At 36.6% G+C, this 19,013-nt stretch overlaps 1 protein-coding gene across 3 annotated transcripts in view; it reads left to right on the top strand.

The window, feature by feature from the left end:
* LOC311609153 (uncharacterized protein) overlaps positions 1 to 19,013 on the top strand; it is a 495,868-nt gene that overhangs the window by 394,819 nt on the left and 82,036 nt on the right. The window contains exon 8 of one of the 3 annotated variants that reach the window (XM_084801968.1): positions 9,700 to 15,666. The exons of the other annotated variants lie outside the window; for them this stretch is intronic. The gene's annotated coding sequence lies outside the window, so the exon portion shown is untranslated. Of the gene's footprint in view, positions 1 to 9,699; positions 15,667 to 19,013 lie in introns of those variants that run through there. 3 annotated transcript variants of the gene reach the window in all.

Here is a 19,013-nt window from a genome sequence, read left to right as displayed (position 1 = left end):
AATATCCATCATTGAGCAGAGAGAAAACAAAATGTATCTGAGTATTAAAAAGAACATGTATGGTTCATTTAAGTTTAAATTATTTGAACTTCTTTTCAGTTATTTACTTATTTTATTTTTTATTTTTGCAGTGAATTAAACTTGGGTGAATTTAACCCAACTCCTCATGCATGCCACAAACCAGTCCTGAATTACTGCAATAGAAAAAAATTCCAGAAGATAATAAGACTATCAACAAAGAAATAATATTTTTAATTCATTATCACTTACATTGTGCTTTGTTTCTGTCACTTACGATTGGTAGACAAAATAATTTTCCCTTTTCAGTAAAAATTTTCAAATTTCCAGACATAGTGACTTAGTCCTATAACCAAAATACTCAGGAAACTGGGGCAGGAGAATCATCATTAGTTTTAAGCCTCACTGGAATAATATATAGTGAGTTCTAGGCCAGCCTGAGCTATAGCATGAGAATTTATCTGAAACCGAAACAACAACAACAACAACAACAAATAAACACCAAAACAAAAAAAAATAAGGTGTTTTCATATTGAATAAAGTTGTAAAGCAAATGTGATCATGTACAATTATCTTAAGTATCCACTGACAGCTTTGTTACACTTAATCAGCACTTTAAGCTGGGTATTTTTGCTCATTGCTGCCTGTAGAACTCAGGGCCTTCTGTCTGCTGTGTACCTACGGTACTCTACCACTTACCTAAATTCCAGCCCTTGCAGTATGACTTTATATAAACCAAAAGAACATTTTTTTGTGTGTTGATGTTGTTTTGAGATAATAGTTGGCCTGGGACTGGTAATCGCCTGCTTGTTCTTGAGTGCTAAATTCAGTACGTGTCACTGTGCCTAGCAAAAACTATGATTCTCAGAACTAATAGTGTCAGGGGCTTCCTGACTCATTTTTATTCAGAATACAAAAAAAAAAAATCTTCAGTAGGTTTGAGATATTTTCCCTTAGTATATTAAAACAATTCCCCATTAAAGTAAAAAATAAATAAATAAATGTTCATTCTGCTAATAAATCTTAGAGCTCTTTTGGCCCATTAAGGTAATTAGCATCCATTAACATGAGTTCTGCTCCTCTGCATACATTCTGTGATATCATATTCAAAGTCCAATACCTCTCCAGTTATGAATGTAAAAACATTTTAGATATTGTTTCAAATAACTGAAAATTTACTGTGAATAGGCAACCCACGCAAAAGTTTTAGTACAGTGTTATGATGTTGCCATGTTCTATAGCTGATGAGATAAAACAGTTTTGGGGTTCTTCCTTAAGTCATCGTGAGACTAACATGAGGCGCCTATGTAAGCGCGCAAAGCAATCCTTGGTAACGGTGATCAGTACAGATCTCACGTTTGTTTCCATCCCACTGCACAGCTGTTTCCAGCATAGCTAGTCCTGGTCAATAACCTAGTTCTTAAAGATTAGAAAGTTAAAGTTCTCAAGCTCAATGATTTTTGTCTAAGACCATGAGCAATATTAGCTCCTGAGCTGGCACTGGGGCCAGGTTCCTCAGGATGTAGATAAGTTCTTTTCTTACTAATCTTCCCATGTTTTGTCAAGGTGTGCGTGCTGCCATACAGTGAGTGGCTCTTTCCTACGCAGCAGAGTAAGTTAAAGCATAAATCATTATAGCTTGTTCTTGATTGGGACGGATCCTGTACCTTAACATTCCAACTCAAAGAACAACCACCAGTCATTCCAAAGGTATTTGCTCTCATTTTTCTTTCTGTTCAAGTCTTTTCTTTAAAATCTAGGATCCATTCTTTCTCTTTCACCTGTCAGCAACCTCAGGAACATGACAGAAACATGTGTTTTCTGTTAGTATGTACAATCCTGATAACTCCTCAAATGTACTCTTCCATATTTGAGTATAATTTGATATGCCCTGGTGCTCTGTCCTCTCAATGGCCCCACGGTACAATTAGCTGCCTTTTTAACTGAAAGAGGGACTGCCACCTGCAGCCACAAGAGCCGTGTGCTCCTGTGTGTGAATGCACTCCAGTGCAAAGCTCTTTGGCCTTAAGGTGTCTTTTGGGTTCCGGTTCCTGCCCCGATGGCTCCTGCCTCAGTTGGACTAGTCTCATTGGTGTGACTCTCAATGCCGATGTACTCCTGTGGACACTGATGAAGACTGGAACCAAAAGTGGGTTGTGAACTTTCAAGAGAGCTGAAAACGGAAGGGGGAAATGGATGGGAAAACTACAAAAGAAAAAAGGAGTTCTACAATGAGCGATGGCCAGGTCTCTTTAAATTAATTAATAAAAGATTGACATTAGACTTCCGTTCAGGATCATCCCTAAGAGTAAGAGAATCTGTGTGATTGTTAGTCTATGAATTGTGATAGTTAGCAGTTATACAGCAGGAGGGAGAGAGAGAGAGAGAGAGAGAGAGAGAGAGAGAGAGAGAGAGAGAGAGAGAGAGAGAGAGATTTGGCATCCCAGTTGCCAAGTGTCTGAATTAAACAGAGACATTCTCTCCCACAAATTAAGAAAGAAAATGTGACTCAGATATTTTCCTTGGTTAAAAGCCAATGGTATTCATCATGATAAAGATTTTAACATATATTTTTATTTTAGTGTATTTTTAACTTTCCTTGAAATCTGATTTGGGATATCATTTGTCCTCAGAGGTGTCGCGTTTAGACAAACACCAACACTGAGTGTTTCCTTTCATAGAAAGGTCCTAACCAGACCAACACCTAGTTACAGATACCTGATTCCCTTCTCTTTATATTTTAATTATTCATTATTTTTTTTCTGAAAAAAAAATAAAGCTAAACAGAAAGACCGTTTTCTTTTTATTTTGGTTTCTGCTATTCCTTTGTAATATGAATAGGAACTGGAGGGGAAAAAAACCCTCGGTATTTTTGCTTCACGCACTACTACTCCATGCCTTTTGGAAAGCAGAACTCTGTTTTGTTTGGCACTAGAGAGAACATGGTTCTCCACTCTGGAAAGGTTAGACAAGCATCACAGTGTACCCAGATCCCACAGAACAAGCAGATCCTTGAGCCGTCTGATTTTGTTAAGCCATTTGCATTCCTCGTAAGTCATCTTGCATTTTTTAAAAGATATTAGTAAACAACCACTTCAGCCAAAATTTAAAAAAAGAAAAAGAAAAGTTCTTCAGCAAAAAAGAGATTCTCTTGATTTTTAGATCCCTAAGTAAATCAGCACAGTTTAAGTCTCATAACAGGCAGCATAATGAGAACCGTGGGATCCAATCATGAGTTACTCTATCCACGTTTTCAGAGGAGTAAGTCGGAACTATACGGTAAGCTCTCCGAAAAGTTGGGGAAGTGTTTTAGGTTCACTGTTTCCAAAATGGTAGACTCCTAGCATGCGCTCCATCATCAGAGGTGCAGCCAGAGAAACAAAAGCAATGAACTTTGGCTTTTGCTTAACTTTAATTTATATTACATAGTACTGGTTGCAGCTGATTGCAGAATACAAGTTAAATATGGCACAAAAATATTAGGCGAGTGAATAATATATCATGTCCTCACTGTCAAGAATTTTTAGTCAAAATACGCATTAAATATCAATTTTATGTCATCTACCCTCCTTATTACAAACCTTATTCATTAAGTTAATATGCTTGTCATAATCACACTAACGTCATATACCCTTTAGAGGAAATACAACATTCTTTCCCTGTGAAAAAGGAGTAGGCAGACTGTTATTTCAAAGTACTGCTTCCATTAATTTGATTCAGAATCTGCACAATCAGACCAATTCTGACTTTTTAAAAACTTAGAAAACAAATATGCAATGGAATTTAAAAATAGTTAAAATTTCAAGACTGTACATATGTTACATCTTTCAAATCAATAGAAGTCAAAGTTGTTGTTTATAAGTACTTCTGCTATGGTAAAAGCATAAACCCTGATAGAGGGGAAAATCTTCAGTGCTAATGATTAGAAACTGAAACGTAGTAGGGACCTGCAGCTTGCATCTATGACAGTGGTGACCAAATTGACTTCAACATTCGCTTAAATTAAATGTTGGTGTAACCAAATCTGCTTTCCTAGAGGCCCTAAGGGAGGTCCTGAAAGAATCCTGGCCACTTGGAACTGGCTTATCCATGTCTGAATATAAATATTTTAAGCCTTGGTCATTCACTAATAATTATTTTCCTTCCAGCTTTTATTGTTTATCTTCTAAACTCCTTGGTTAATATATTTTGTGCTTTCTGTGGAGTCGAGTCATGTGTGCTTATCTGTGTGTAAAGAAAGAAGTAGCATAGATTAAGAGGAAAGGTTGAAGGTGAGTTTGTTGTTGCGGTCAGAAGAGCTGGGAGTGAGGTGCTCATCCGGCACAAAGTCCATAGAGCTGAGTATCAGTGGCCAGTTGCTGTAAGCACATGTTCAATTATTAAACTAATAGACATGTTATGTCTGATAGCCATAGCTAAGCCATGACACTGATTTACCAAGAGCATGGTGGGCAACTAATTGGGGGCGGGGAACAGCATAAAGAATACACAGATGCAAGAGTTTTTAAAAAATCGAGAGAGAAAGAAAGAGGCAATCAGGTAAATTCACAAAACAGGATGAATTCTGCAGGCTTCTTAGAGCCACTGGCAAGTGCTAAACTAATCTGTGTGTGTCAACCTTTGTTTCGACTTTTCATCAGATTCTGAACTCCAGTCACTTGCAATCTCCAGTCTCGAAAATCGTGCTTCATCTTTTCTATGTTGATTTAATGGCATGGTGGCTCTTTGCTATGTTCCTTTCTGTCTTTCTTTCCCTTCTTCTATATTTCATTTCCTTTTTTCCCCCCTACCTTTCCTGTTCTTTTCTTTCCTGTTCCTTTTCTTTTACCAGATACTATGCGTTCAACATTATCTTTCTTTCTGGTGGCTACTTCTTTTTCTTTTTCCGTCTTTGTGCTTGAGAGTTGTTCCCACCCCTATTTTTTTTCTTCCTTTTTCTTTCAAATCAGAAGCTTGTAAGAGCTGATTTTTAGAGAGCAATGTTCTACTTGCATCTCTTTATAGATCGTGTGATGTTTTCTTTGGAACCTCAGCGAATGGTTAGTTGTGTTTTGCGTTTGTTGCTACAGATCTTTTGCCAAACTGCCACCTTAGTTGGTCCTGCAGTGCCGCACTGCATGCTGGGATTGTCTGTGAGAGCAAACTGAAATATCTGCAGCACCAGACAGCATTGGCTGGAGGACGGTGTCCTTTGCTTTCCTTTTGTAAGCCTTTTTTTTTTTTTTAAATACCGTATAGTCACCGGCTGCTAGTTCTGTCTGGCAAATAATTCAGAAATACTGCTAGTGTAGAAAGGGAAGGTAGCAGTGTACCCACCACACTGGAGGGAGCTACGGGAGAACAAAGAAACTGGTGCCTCGTATGTTGTGAAACACTACCACCGGCACGGCCAAATGTTTTAGCCCTTTTAGTAATAGTGTACAGATGTACAAGGATCCACATTTTATTCAGATCTACATATTCAATCATTAATATGCAGAACCTGAACATTTCTACGACCTACATATTCACTAATAAATAATCATTTATTACTATTTTTTAAAGTCTTTAAAATTAAAGTATACTAATACCCTGTTGGTTGATCTTAGTCTACCAGCTTAGCATTTCAACACGGTTTTAATCACATTGATGAGTCAAATCCTGGCACGTCTTGTTTTTTAATGCCAGAGAAATGAGAACATAGCTAATAAAAACATGAGGCTATTACTTCAATTAAAATATATATAATGATATATAATATACGTATATTATAATTGATCTCTACTGACCCGCCACACTCTGGGTGTCTGGTGCTGGGTGTGGTCTTCACATAAAAATGGAAAGGCTCTCTTTTACTCTTTCTTCAGTCTAAGGGGGAGGGGGGAAGAAAATGAAACTGTAGAATAAAGTCTAGGGCTGTTAAGAAACTGCTGGCATTATTTCTTTCTGTGTCACGTGTGAGCCTGAGGTGGGGACCTGGGCGAGACTGTGCCAGAGTCTGTTTCCACACTGCACTTGCAGATCTGTCTTATTGATTAGCAGAGAAAGGGGTGGGGATTGGAAGGGAGGGGAGCACTAACTGGCGACTGGCTCATTGAAGCACAAGACATTTTCTTCCGGGAAGATGTCAAACAGCTGAGAAACAGCCACAGAGGAAGTAGAAAGGTGGAAAAAAATAAGGACGAAATGAAGGCATGTCTTAGGAGATTCTCTCCTCTCTCTCTCTCTCTCTCTCTCTCTCTCTCTCTCTCTCTCTCTCTCTCTCTCTCTCTCTCTCTCTCTCTCTCTCTCTCTCTCCTCTCCCTTTTCCCCCCTTTCCTTCCATCATCTGACCTGCCGAGGCTAGAGTGACAGCGTCATGCAAATGCCGCAGTCCAGCAGGTCTGGGAGAGGGTGGATGCCAGACTGTGCGTTAATGTTAATGATGAGCGCAGTGAAAAATACCAGCCGCCGCCACCCCTTGCACACAGAAGCGCTCTGAGTCAGCATCAGAAGCTAGCCTGACTCTCCGTGTGTCTATACGCCTATGTGTGTGTGTGTGTGCGCGCGCGCGCGCGCGTGCTCGCTCGGGCATCCGTGTCTAGCCGAGGGGAGGGGGTGGCGTGTGAGTGCGTGGAGGGTAAAAAGCCAGTCAGTCAGTGAGAAGCAAAGGTACGTTGGAGAGCAACTAAAATCTGACTGATTTCCATCTTTGGAGCATCAGATGTATTCCCTAAGGAGGATGGGTCTCCGTGATGGGGGTGGTATAATTATGTTAATGTCATATTTATGGAGGGGTGAGATTTTTCATTCTAATAATTGGTTGAATGCTATGGTCAAAAATTGTAAAGGCATATTCAGTTTTAAGGAAAAGCATGGACTTTTATCTAAGGGCTGTTTTTATTTTATTTTATTTTTTCCTTTTTTGCTTTTTGAGAATGCTGCTTTTGGGTTGTTTCTTTTGAATTTTTAAAAACTATTTATTTGGAGCCATAAGTGGTTCAGTATGGTAAATCAAATGATAAACAGAAAGAGATCTTATATAACGATGCATTACATCACGGAACAGAATATTTAAGTCTTACAAGGCAAAGTAAAGACCTGGGCTGGGGTGAGGGGGGTGGTTAGAAAGGGGTGTGGTACTAGGGTGGGGGAGGGGGACACTTAGCAAATATTTTGTTCAGCCTAGCTTTCCTTGCAGCTTGCCTGGAAATGGATGATTCACCTGCCTACAGAAAAACACTCTAATCTTTCAATTTCCTCTCTTTCCCTTTTTCTTTCTCTTTCTTTCCTTCCTTCCTTCCTTCCTTCCTTCCTTCCTTTCTTTTTTAACCTCCTCTTTTCCCTTTTAAGATCAACCACTTCAGAAGAACCAGATTCCACTTCTGTGACCAGGAGTTTTATGTTATGCTAATGTGATTGTTTTACCCTGCATTTCGTGTTACTAAACCCTAGATCATTCCTAAAAGTACAGATTCTGTTTCTGAACCACAAATAAGATTAAAAGATAGGAGGGAATTCAATTAAATCACAGGACTGAGATTGTGTATTTGCAAAAGTAGTGAACTTTATCATGTAATTATTCAAAGAAAAAGTCTTTTTTTTTTCTTACGATGTTGCCAGGAGTTTAAGTTACATGCTTATTAAGTGGCCTTGCTCAGATAACTATGGAGTGTGCATGAAAATATTTGCTGCCTGAATAGACTGCATATTTAAAGAGAAAAATCAAGATTAATAGGTATTACATTATGACATGTAGAAAGTTTTTGTTTGAATCTTAGCTGAAATGGTATACATTTAAATGAGAATTTTAAATGTTGAATATCCTGGGCCCATCGTAACAGTTATGATATATAAAACTGCAATAGAAGCAAACTTTCAATTAGGGTTCCATTAACTGGCATATAATCCTTTAATGTAACAGAAGCGGGTGTTGCAGAAAAATCTGCCAGCAGCAAATTTTAAGCTTTTTTTTTTTCTTTCTTTCTTTGGATAGAACGGAATGCCTGCTAACTGTCCACTGTCTGCTTTGTTTCTCATAGTCCTCATCTTGTGAGTTCTAACCTATAAGTGCTATCATGATTACTTGGCTCATCCTGACTTTCATGTGTCACATATGTTTCTATTTGTGTGTTTCAATTAGTATTTAGAAGGAAAAAAAAAAACTGAACCCAACTGCAATTCCTAAGCTGTCCTTTTCACTGGAAGAAGAATTCTCCTGCATCAAAACCAGACTTTTCCTAGTCCCTGAGACCCTAACTTGTGAGGTATTTTAGTAACATCACAAGTCAGGCTCTTGGGACCTAGGCGGAGGGGTACTAGCAGCTTTGGACCTTATTGACTGTCGGCATAAACCACCAGAACAAAAGAACAGACATAGATTCTGCCTAGGAGGAAAGAACAATGCTTTGCTTTTTAACCAGCAAGGGCTTCACCATGATCCACCCCCTCCCCAAAGCACAATGGTCAGACACTGTACTCTAAAGATATGGCACAGTAGTGCCAAAATAGCAATTGCATTTACTGTGATTGCTGTGTAAAGACATGGTAAGAGATATGTATAGGAAGCAGAATTAAAACACACATGCTTTTTACAACATTGCTTTGGGTGTATTTTAAGATGAATAAAAAGAGAGTATGTCTTTCATTATAAGAAACTTGTTTATGTTCATAAATTTGTGTATGCATAAAATATATACATTAGTTTGAATAGATTTGTGTGCTCTCATAGAACTGTGGCTTAGAATACATAATATATGATTCTATCATACTTGATGCCCGGAAAAGAAACAATTTGCAATCTTCTTTATTGATCCTATTCGGGTTGATACTAATTTGTAGAGAAATATTGTTTTATATGTGGTAGTTTTTAGCCAGAGTTTTCTTTACTCTTTTGTACATACAAAATAGTCTATATGTATTAAGAGTCCCCTTGTCCTGAGATTCACAAAGTCTATGTTTAAAGAAATACAGTGCTTTTTGAATGTTTTTCATTTCACTTTGTGTGTGTTATGGACCTATGTGAGATGATAAAGCACCTATAGAACCTGATACCCTAGCTCATGTGTGAAATGCATCTGGGATGCAGGCTTTGACTAGAATTTTTATTAACAGAAGAAAATATTCCAACCATAGCCTGTGTGACGTATTTGAATATTAGTCGCTGACATATCAAATGTGTGGTTTTTGGATCTATAATCAATGAATGTATTCCAAACTTGCGATAGCATTACAAAAACTAAGGCTTAGAATGAAATGGCTTTTCCTAACACAGGCAACAGAGTGACTTTGGTGGTTTAAGTCTAATGCTTCACCATAAACTATTTTCTCCATTCTTAAAATAAATCTATGAATTCATTTTAAGATACTGTGTGGAGCCTTTGTTCATTTTTTCCTTGAGGTTGTTATCATTGCTTATGACTTGAAATATTTAAAGCTACAAAGCATCCTTGTTACTCTTTAAAAAGAATACAAACATAGACTCTGTTTCACTAAGTGTTGATATTGCATCTTTTCAGATTCCTTGCTGGCTTTATCCTTACTATTTCTCTAGAAACTTGATAATTTAAGTGTCTGTGTATAAACATTTTACAACTCCAAGTAAAAGGAGTAAATAGAAATAGTGAAGGGTTTTTTTTTCTTATAACTAGCCTTTATCATTTGCTTCTTTTAACCTCATTCTTGTTGGAACTGATTAGTTGTTTTTTTTTTTTTAAAAAACAGGACTGTTTTAGCACAAAGAACTCTATGTATGTGTATCTATCTGTGATCATCAAAAATCTTGATTCTGTTTAATAGACGGTTTACACAACTGGCCGGAGCTATCCTAGTGAGCAAAATACCATATAGAGGAATGAGTTTATTGACACCTGTTTTTACAATAACCATACATAATATACACATGGATGTTTAATCAGTTTAAAATCAAAAGAAAGTAAGGAATAATATTCATTGGCTATAATGATAGCAGGAGATTTAGCTTTAAAGGTTTTTGTTTTTATGCTATGTTAATGAACTATCCTATATATTAACTTATATTTCATAAAAGAAAAATACCAAAATAAATTTCAGTTCTCCCAAGCAAATGTCATGTGTGTGAATATATATGAATATATGCATATTTATAATGAATATATGACTGATAAATCTTGCAGCTTTAAACATTCTCTGTGAAAATATCATTTGTGCCGTATGTTTTGTGAGAGAACCATTCACAAAGCTTCTGTCTTACTCCATAAAGGTGTGTGTAGACATCAGACTTTGTTGCTATAAGCTATGTTTTACTGTAAGTGTATGGATAGATGTGACTTTGCATTTCTCTCTCAGCTGTTACCAGATAATGCTGCTCTGCAGCTTCACAGTGGTAGCCTGGAAAACTATATCACTCTAAGCATAAAATAAAGGAAGAGATAAACAACAAAGAGTGAGAAAATGATGCGAGTTGCATACAAAAAGCAGTGATATTAACAATCCAGTGGCTGCTGGATTGGGAGAGCAGGCTGAGCCAGACGCATACATTAAGAGCTGTCGCTGCCCAAGTGAGCTTGCTCAGTGTGTTGGAAATGAGGGATCACCTTTTCTCTGCCACCAGCTTATTTGTACATTTTAATTCTGAAAGAGTCACTCTTCTACATACATCAACTAAAACCCCTGCTTTATTCTTTCTCTTTTATTGCTTGCTAAATTGCTGTTAACTTGACGTTCCTTTTAAAAATTAAAAAAAAAAATTACTCAACCATTTACCAAAGACTAATGAAATAATAGTTTTCCTTTTGTCTCTGCTGTGTGACTGACAATATTGTAATACCTGTGTTTTTAGTTTTAGATCTCTTTCAAGGGAAACACAGATTTTATTTTTCTAAATGATCATTTTTAAAGGATTTTAGAGTCCATCGAGGACATTCTGGAATTTTGCCAGATCTTAATGTGATTATGTTTTCTTTTAAGATTCATGAGATCAATACCGTGCTCAATTAAAAATTCCTAAACACTTCAGTCTTCCACTGACGCAACAGGAACGTAGAGATATTCTTAAATCATTTAATAGTATCTGGAAAAGTGAAAAAAAAACTCTCAGGGGAGTTATAGTACAAATTAATTACTAATGAAATTAGAAAAGGTGGGGTTCACCTTAAACTCGTCTTCAAAATGGCATGCTGGTACACGTGCCTAAGCTTGAGCTAATATACCTTAAATATGCAAATGGCCTTGCAGACCGTCATGTTTGAATGAGTTTGGAGAAAAGCAGTGTGCAAAGGGAGAGCTGAATCCCAAGGTTCCTTGCCATTTGTAAATGCAGCACAGCCTGCTTGTCCATAGGCAAGCAAATGCAGGCACAGTTTTGATGCCTGGATTCCTCTTTCTAATTTGTTAGAAGACTTTAAATTTAGTACTCAAATCCCACTGATCCTTGCATTTGGAAAAAGAAAACAAGGTTCCTAATATAGAATAGTTTTCTTTTTTTTAAATCCTGGGTGTTTGTAAACATTTGAAAATAGAGTTTTTTCCTGTAGCTCTGGAAATACACATTTACTACGCCGAAATTTAGTTGCTATTTTTATCTATGTGTCACTTTCTTGTTTAGTTTCCTTATTCATCAATGATCAAATACACATTAGGGTGTGTGTGTGTGTGTGTGTGTGTGTGTGTGTGTGTGTGTGTGTGTGTGTGTGTCTATGTATTTCTGTGCATCTCTGGAAATGTTTACTGAAAATAGTATAAACACTGAGACAGCTTCCTGATGTCATCCATACTGTGTGGTTGCTGAGTTACCTTCAATTTTCATTGAGTGATGTGTTTCCCATGTCACTAAGTGTTAAACATGCTACATGATAACCTGAAAGTGATATTGTACCTGTGGAAAGTTTGGAAGCAGAAGATTGAAGGCCATTGAGATTAATTTAAAATTAAATTGTTCCATTGTCAGCTAATTCCATGAATATTTATTGACGACCTCAAAACGAAAAATTCTGATAAGTTGGGAAACTTGTGCCACTGGTGATATTACTAATGTGATATTAAATTAGTTCCTTCAATAGTTAATTACTGACCAAATAAGAACAAAACCAATCATGGATGGTATCTGTTTGGTCAAGTAAGAATAGCCATTCCTGACTTGGCTATATAAAGTTTGTGGGTGTTTTGCAGAAGCAGCTTTAACAATCCTCTTCTATTTTTCTCCCTCATTGTTGACTAGCATCTGACAATTTGTGAACAAGTGAATTTTCTGTGGAATTATGTTTGCTTGTTTTTGAACTGGATACTGTGTTTACTCTCGGAATCAACATCAGTTTCATACATCCAAATTGACAAGTCCTTCTGGAAATCTTCCGAATATTTTGTAGACATATAAATGAAGTATAAGAAATTACATATTTATATTATGTTGTTTCCCATCTCAGTGAGAGGTTGGAGTAATGTTGAATTGAAACATTATCCAAGTGAAGCCATTGGCTTTGTAAGATTTTTTGATATAATGTCTTTCTTGTAGTAGACTTCCAAATCTTAGGTGGAAAAACAATCTTCGCTACAGTCTCATTCTGTTATTCATCACACTAAAAGGCCAGCCTCAGCATTTGTAAACTTTGTGGGAGATTTCTATATTAGACAGTATATTTTTTTTCCCTGAGGGATTATACCAGTCAGTTCCCTCCATTTTTCTCTCTTCCTGGCCCCCTGCACCCAACATGGAGCTCTTTCAACTTCTTCAAAGAAGTGGGGGTGGGTGAGGGAGGTAGACTCTTTATTAGTGGCAGAAAACAAACTGGCTGCTAGACTTCCGAGACAGCTCTCTAATAATGAAGCTGAACAGGCTCTGTGACAAAGAATTCTTGAATGTACTAAATATATAGAGAAGCCTATTTTGTTCATTAGAGGGGCTTAGAGCACAAGCGCACAAAGTTTAGAATTCAATTCAAGCCATGCCAGAAAATGAAAATGTGCTTTAAAAAGGATTTCTGGGACAATTGTTCAAAGAAATGTCAACTTTTAAGGTTCTTTCTAGAAGAATGAATTTTGTGCTCTCATTTTATGTGATGACTTTTTTTCAATTAAAAAGGAAATGATTAATAGAATCTCAAAGAAATTGTATCTTATAATTAAAGAAAATGTGTTTTCTTTTCACAGGACCCAGTCTAGTGAGGCCCACCAAGTACGTTGCCTAAAAATAACAGTTATATAGATGGAACACAGAGATAATCTTTATGACAATTACTCATAATGGACGTGCTCATCCTATTTCAAAATAAAAGTATTCATCTTTTATATGATTTCCAGCACATTTCCATTTAATCAATGTTATAATTTAAAATATTTTAAAATAATATAATCAATTAATTCTGAAAAAGAAGTTGATAAAAAGTAGGACCATGTGATTCTAAATTTACAAGATTAAAAACATTACCCTAACCTCATCTCATGGTTACTTTGTGAAGAAATTCTGCCTCTCAGGCTACCAGACATGACATGACTTCTACAAGAAAATAAAACTTATCAGACCTTATCCTGTAATAATTACTTCTAAAGTTTTCTCAGGCTACTATGAATGTGATTCCAGGATGAAACTTCTTGCAGAATTTTTCCTAACATTTTCTTAGGATTCACAGAGTCTGGAGAAAAGTTTGTTTCTGTGTTGCTTCTTTGGAAACATCACAGCTGAGAAGGAAAGACTGCAGAACTCACAAGTGTCTGAATGCACATTGTCGACTCAGTCTGACTGTTTATTCATCTGTCTATCACTCACTTCTCCGCGTTTACTCCGTCTCTGCCTCTCCTCTCCTATTCCATGCTGTTTCTTTCTTTCTTTTTTTTTTTTTCTCTTGACTGTGTTGACATTCTTAGGTGGGTTCTCACCATTGAGGACAAAGCAGACGAGCTGCACCATCTTTACAACTTAATATTCCAGAAAGAAATAAAAAATAGGGAGGGGAGAGAGAGGGGGGACAGACAGACACACACACACACACACACACACACAGACACACAGACACACAGACACAGAGACAGAGACAGAGAGAGACAGACAGAGAGACAGAGACACAGAGAGAGAGAGCCTGTTTTCCTAAACATCCATTCTGAAGGTAAGAAAGAAGCCGTGTTTTGCTCCCATGCCTATCAAATAAACTTGGCAGGCTCCAAGAAATAAGGAGATGCCCCTTGATGGAATATCATGGAAGAAATGCCAGGCCAAACCAAAACAGTGCTTGAGTAGCCATCACCAATTTCTGAATCATTTGCCACGACAACAGTTATAAGTGAAGGATGGTTCGCTTCATGGACTTGGTAGTACAGATCAACATGTGTAACACTTCCATCCTGGGGAGTGTGCTGTGTGCATCATGACAATGAGAAGCTGTCTTGCAAAGCTTAGCTTTGGTGGAGACTAACTATCTTTCTTAACATTTCCCATAGCCGTGTAGTTTGTGACGTCACGACAGTCAGCACACCTGCCGGTTACGGATCTGAAATTTTATAAGTTAGCATTCTTAGGAATAGAAGTTTGGTAAAGAAAGGATAGTGATTTACCTGTGTATCATAGTTACCATAGGGTTTGACCAGCTGGTTAATTCCTTTTCATTTTTATCACCAAAGTTACAGAAATCTCTGTGGCTCAGTCACAGAATTCTCTTATCTGTGGTTATTAATTGGCCAAAATTTCCCTTTTCCTTAGGACATATGTATACATATACATATTATATTTATAGATGTGAATATTTTATGTATGGCAGCTAAAATTAAGTGATTTGGAGGATAGAATTTCATACTTTATGAGGAACTAGTTGAGAAAACAGATTTAACAATGTAGCCCAGACTGGCCTTGAACTTTCAGCAATGATTCTGCCTCAGCAGTGAGCCATCTGGCTGGCTAGAATCTTCATAATTTATCCTTTACTTTTGGCATCGTTGTTTATCATGGTATGACCTGGGCAATTTTTAACATTTTACTATCAATCATGACTACTTAAGAAATCTTTCTCTCTGAAAGGAAGATTAATTTGCTATGAATAATGATTCTAATGCAAAACATTTTTACGATGTCGTTGAACAAAGCTATAAATATAATTTAGAGAGGTTTGAAATTGTATCATAGTACTTCTTACTAATTAATCAAATTATAAAATTATGCTATGGCTTCCAGTATATTGAAATTAAGCTGTCATACTTGGGATGTCTGTTTATGGGCCTGTTTTTAGTATATGTTTCTAAAAGGATGAAATATCGATTTCAATAAATGACATTTGTAATTTATGCTATAGAAGGAGGACATCTACTTCCCTTCATCTCTTCCAAAGTAAATCTTCTAGATTGTATTTTATCATTCCGTTATCAAGATAGAGGGGAAAAGGTTCAGGTCTTAGTCCCGCCTCCCTGATTGGTTAAGAAAATTGGTGCTGTCATGGCAGCCTTTGCAGACACTGTGTTGTGACTCCAGACAGTCAGCTGGTATTATCACTTTGTGTCAGCCATAAATCACAGTCTCCTAATGGCCAAGGCTGACACCGTGACATTTTCAAGAACAGTAAAAGACCTGATTTGAGTGGAAATCAATTTTGTTTCACAAATCTTGGGTTACTATTCCAAGCCTTTTTTGTTGTTGTTGTTACTTCTTCAGACTACATGGGGTTTTCATGATCATCAAAACATTTCAATTTTATATTATGAATTCTTTAATTGAAAAAATTCTCTTACTTCAAACTTAGTCATTAATTAAGGAAAATCTGTTGTTTTTCTTTTAACTTTATTTCTTAAAACATCAATATGAAACCAGAGTTTGTTTTACTTATTGATGAACTTAAAATGACAATAGCATTTCTATTTTATTATAGTTTAGGGAAAGTATGTGAAATGTTTCCTGATTTGAGAAATCATACTAGCTTTTGAATATTTAATAATAAATTATATAAGTTACCAAATATTACTGGGCTTTAATTAGGCAGGTCTCAAGCATGAAATTCTCAAATGACTTTTGTTTTTGTGTGACTACACATCAGTAAAGGTTTTGGGTGTTAAGTTGTAGTTAAGAGCCACTGATGGATAGTGAGGGATTGTGCTAGGTAGGTCTGCGTATTATATTCTATCAGCATTTTAACTCTCAACTCCAGGAACAGTGAAGAAACTCTGTGCCTGACAATGTGAAGAGAAGTTTCACTAGGGACTTGTATGACATGGATGTTGGATACTTAAAATATCTGACTTTCTTTCCATATATTTTGCACTTAGAGAAAGACTAAGGCCTTTAAAACCATAGAGGTGAAAAATATATTCACAATATCTTCCAAGAATGACTAAAGCATAATTTTTGGATATCCTAAGAAAAAATGTTAATTGAAAGTTTGGGAATCTTCTTTCTCGTTACCAAAAGTCTCAGTAGTCATTTTCTTTCATTTTTGTGATGAGTACTCAATTTTATCTGAAATTGCACTTTTAAGAGGAAATAATTCTTTATTGTGAAAAGAGTCATTTAAAAATGTCCAATGGATAAGTGTAATTATATCCAATTACAGACAAAAAACTTTCAGCCGTTAAAATTTTTATTCCTCCTTCACCATATCAACGCATTCATGAACAATGACATATAAAATCAAATTCCTTGCTGCCTAGGTATGGAATCCAAATGGAGGTAGAATTCCCTTTTTAAAACATAATACTGTGTACTTACAAGAAAAATAGAAGCTAATAAATAATTGTCCTCAAGACAGGAGAGATTCATAAGACAATATAATTCTTTGGGACTCTAAGGAAGGTATTTACGGAATCTAAACAATGTTCCCTACAAAAGAGAGCATCTACTTGATTCCCTAAGGATAGGAAGGCTGCTGTCCAGCAATAAGACAGACTTGCTGTAGTTTACATTGAATTTAGTTGTGTATTTTTTAAAAAGTTGGAATCTGGGTGCTTAATTAAGAGCAAAGGTCAGTTTGTAAAGGCTATACAATATTCACAGAGACTGTGCTCATAGGAAACTATGAATGCCTCAGGGCAGGTGTAAGGTTGCTTACCATCCAACATTAATTTGTTTCTTGTCAGCATGGCTAAAGATCTCAACTCAGATATTATGTCAGAGCTAAACAGAAAGTTCTATGAAGATACATTTTTCCTACCATCCTGAGAGTTCTAACTCAGCATGTTCAGGACAGAGAATACACAGATGCATGTTATGAATCTCCCAAGTGAATAAATAGCATTGTAACTGATCAAGAGTAGAGCAAATGATGCGGAAGTAAGAAAATGCAAGTGAATAAACATGTGAGGATTATTGAAGTTCTACTAAAAAAAAAAAAAAAAGATCTAAACTAGACTCATCCAACCCAAGCACAACACATCCTATGGATTTAGTAATTTTATATCCCCATATAATCTTGTCTAAAATTTTGAATGAATGCCCTCGTCTTTTATTATGGGTAAAGGAGTCCAATAGTGTATGTAACATTTCTAGGAGACCAAACTCAACCAAAATTTATCATCACTAATGCCAATCATGTGGAACAAGAGGTAATTATGAGAAGACTTATGCACACAAAACAGAGACTTTAGAGACAGAGTAGATTGCATGGGGACACAAATTACAGCAAAGAAGAGATGCTGTTTTATTCATTAACAATGAAAGAACAAGAATCATTATAGTCCTCTTTGAACCACAGACAGTTCCTTGTGGCCTCTTCTTTTCATATATGAGGCATGGGACTGTAGCTTGGATCTAGAATGGCTACTCAAAGCCTGTGTGTTTACCACTTGATCTCCAGTTTGGTGTCATTGTGATATGACAGAACCTTTTAAGTCCTGTTAGAATGACGTGAAGCAACTAAGGCTGTGCCCTTGGAATGGACAGTGGTGCCCCAGCCCTGTTCTTCTTCCTGTCTTGTTTCCTGGCTACCATGTGAATAATTTATCTCCATAAAAGTCAACAAAACTGATTGTGAAGTAGACCAATGTGAGTAAAAAGTAGCCTATTTTCCTTTAATAAAAACGAACCATCTCACAGATCTGTTATGGAAACAGAAAGGTGATATTCACACATGATGTGTATGTGACCCCAAACAAAGGTACCAAGGTAGGAGGAGAAATTTTAGAAGTGATTACATTCACCCAGAAAGACAATGGAACACTTGAAATTGGGGGTGCAGGCTGCTTCTATATTGGGTTATCTTTAATGACTTTGATTTTTTTTTTTGAGGCCATCTCAAGGTGATCAGCTGTCCTCAGATATGTTGTTTTTCCCATGCTATAGAAATAAAAGAAATAAAAGAAAGGAGGGGAAAGCACAAATTGGTATTCTAAAGAAAATATCTGAAAATTGCATAGCACCTCCTATTGCTCTTTCAGAATTCCGCCACCAAGAACACACAGTTTTGAGCTTGTGTGATAATGAAACATAGGCTCTGTTCTTGGTAGTTATTGACCCTGAGTGTAAATATAGTTTTTATTTCCTCAAATATTGGGGCATGAGATAAGAGCCATACTTAAGCTTTACTAATACCTGATTTGAGTTGAGCCCAAAGTGTTTCAGTCTCTGTTCTAGCTCCCTAAGCCTAGGCCTGGAATCTTCTAGCCTCTATACAATCTAATCTTTGGAAAGCCCAGATAATGAAAGGCTTCAGCTTCCAGCCTCTGTTTGCTAACCTAGGCCTAGAATGTTTCAGTTTACTCTAATATATGTAGCCAGTTGGAATACAGATTACTGTTTACTTTTGTACCTTTTTTTTGGGGGGGGGTTACCTAATGTAAACATGACTCTGAAGGTCAATACCCACTTCTGAAAGTATATGTAGTAGTCCTTTTAGGATGCTAATTGGGGCAGATGATAATTGCTTTAAAGAAGAAATGGCTTTTCAAATATGAAACAAGAGGGGTCAGAAAGATTGAGGAGGTGAAACTGACAGAGCCATGTTAAACTCTGACATGAAAGCTTAGAGAGTTGGCCAATGTTATTGCCTTTCCAAATTATACTAAGTTGTCTTATTTTTTTACTCTATTCAATTCAGTACTGACATTAATTTCTCTAGTGGATGAAAAGAAACAAGAAGAAAGTAAGCAGAATA

The sequence above is a fragment of the Acomys minous genome (genome assembly GCF_964271855.1).
Source record: "Acomys minous genome assembly, chromosome: 11".
NCBI classification, from domain to species: domain Eukaryota; kingdom Metazoa; phylum Chordata; class Mammalia; order Rodentia; family Muridae; genus Acomys; species Acomys minous.
The sequence above is the reverse complement of the archived record's forward strand: the minus strand, read 5'-3'. Positions and strand labels throughout refer to the sequence as shown.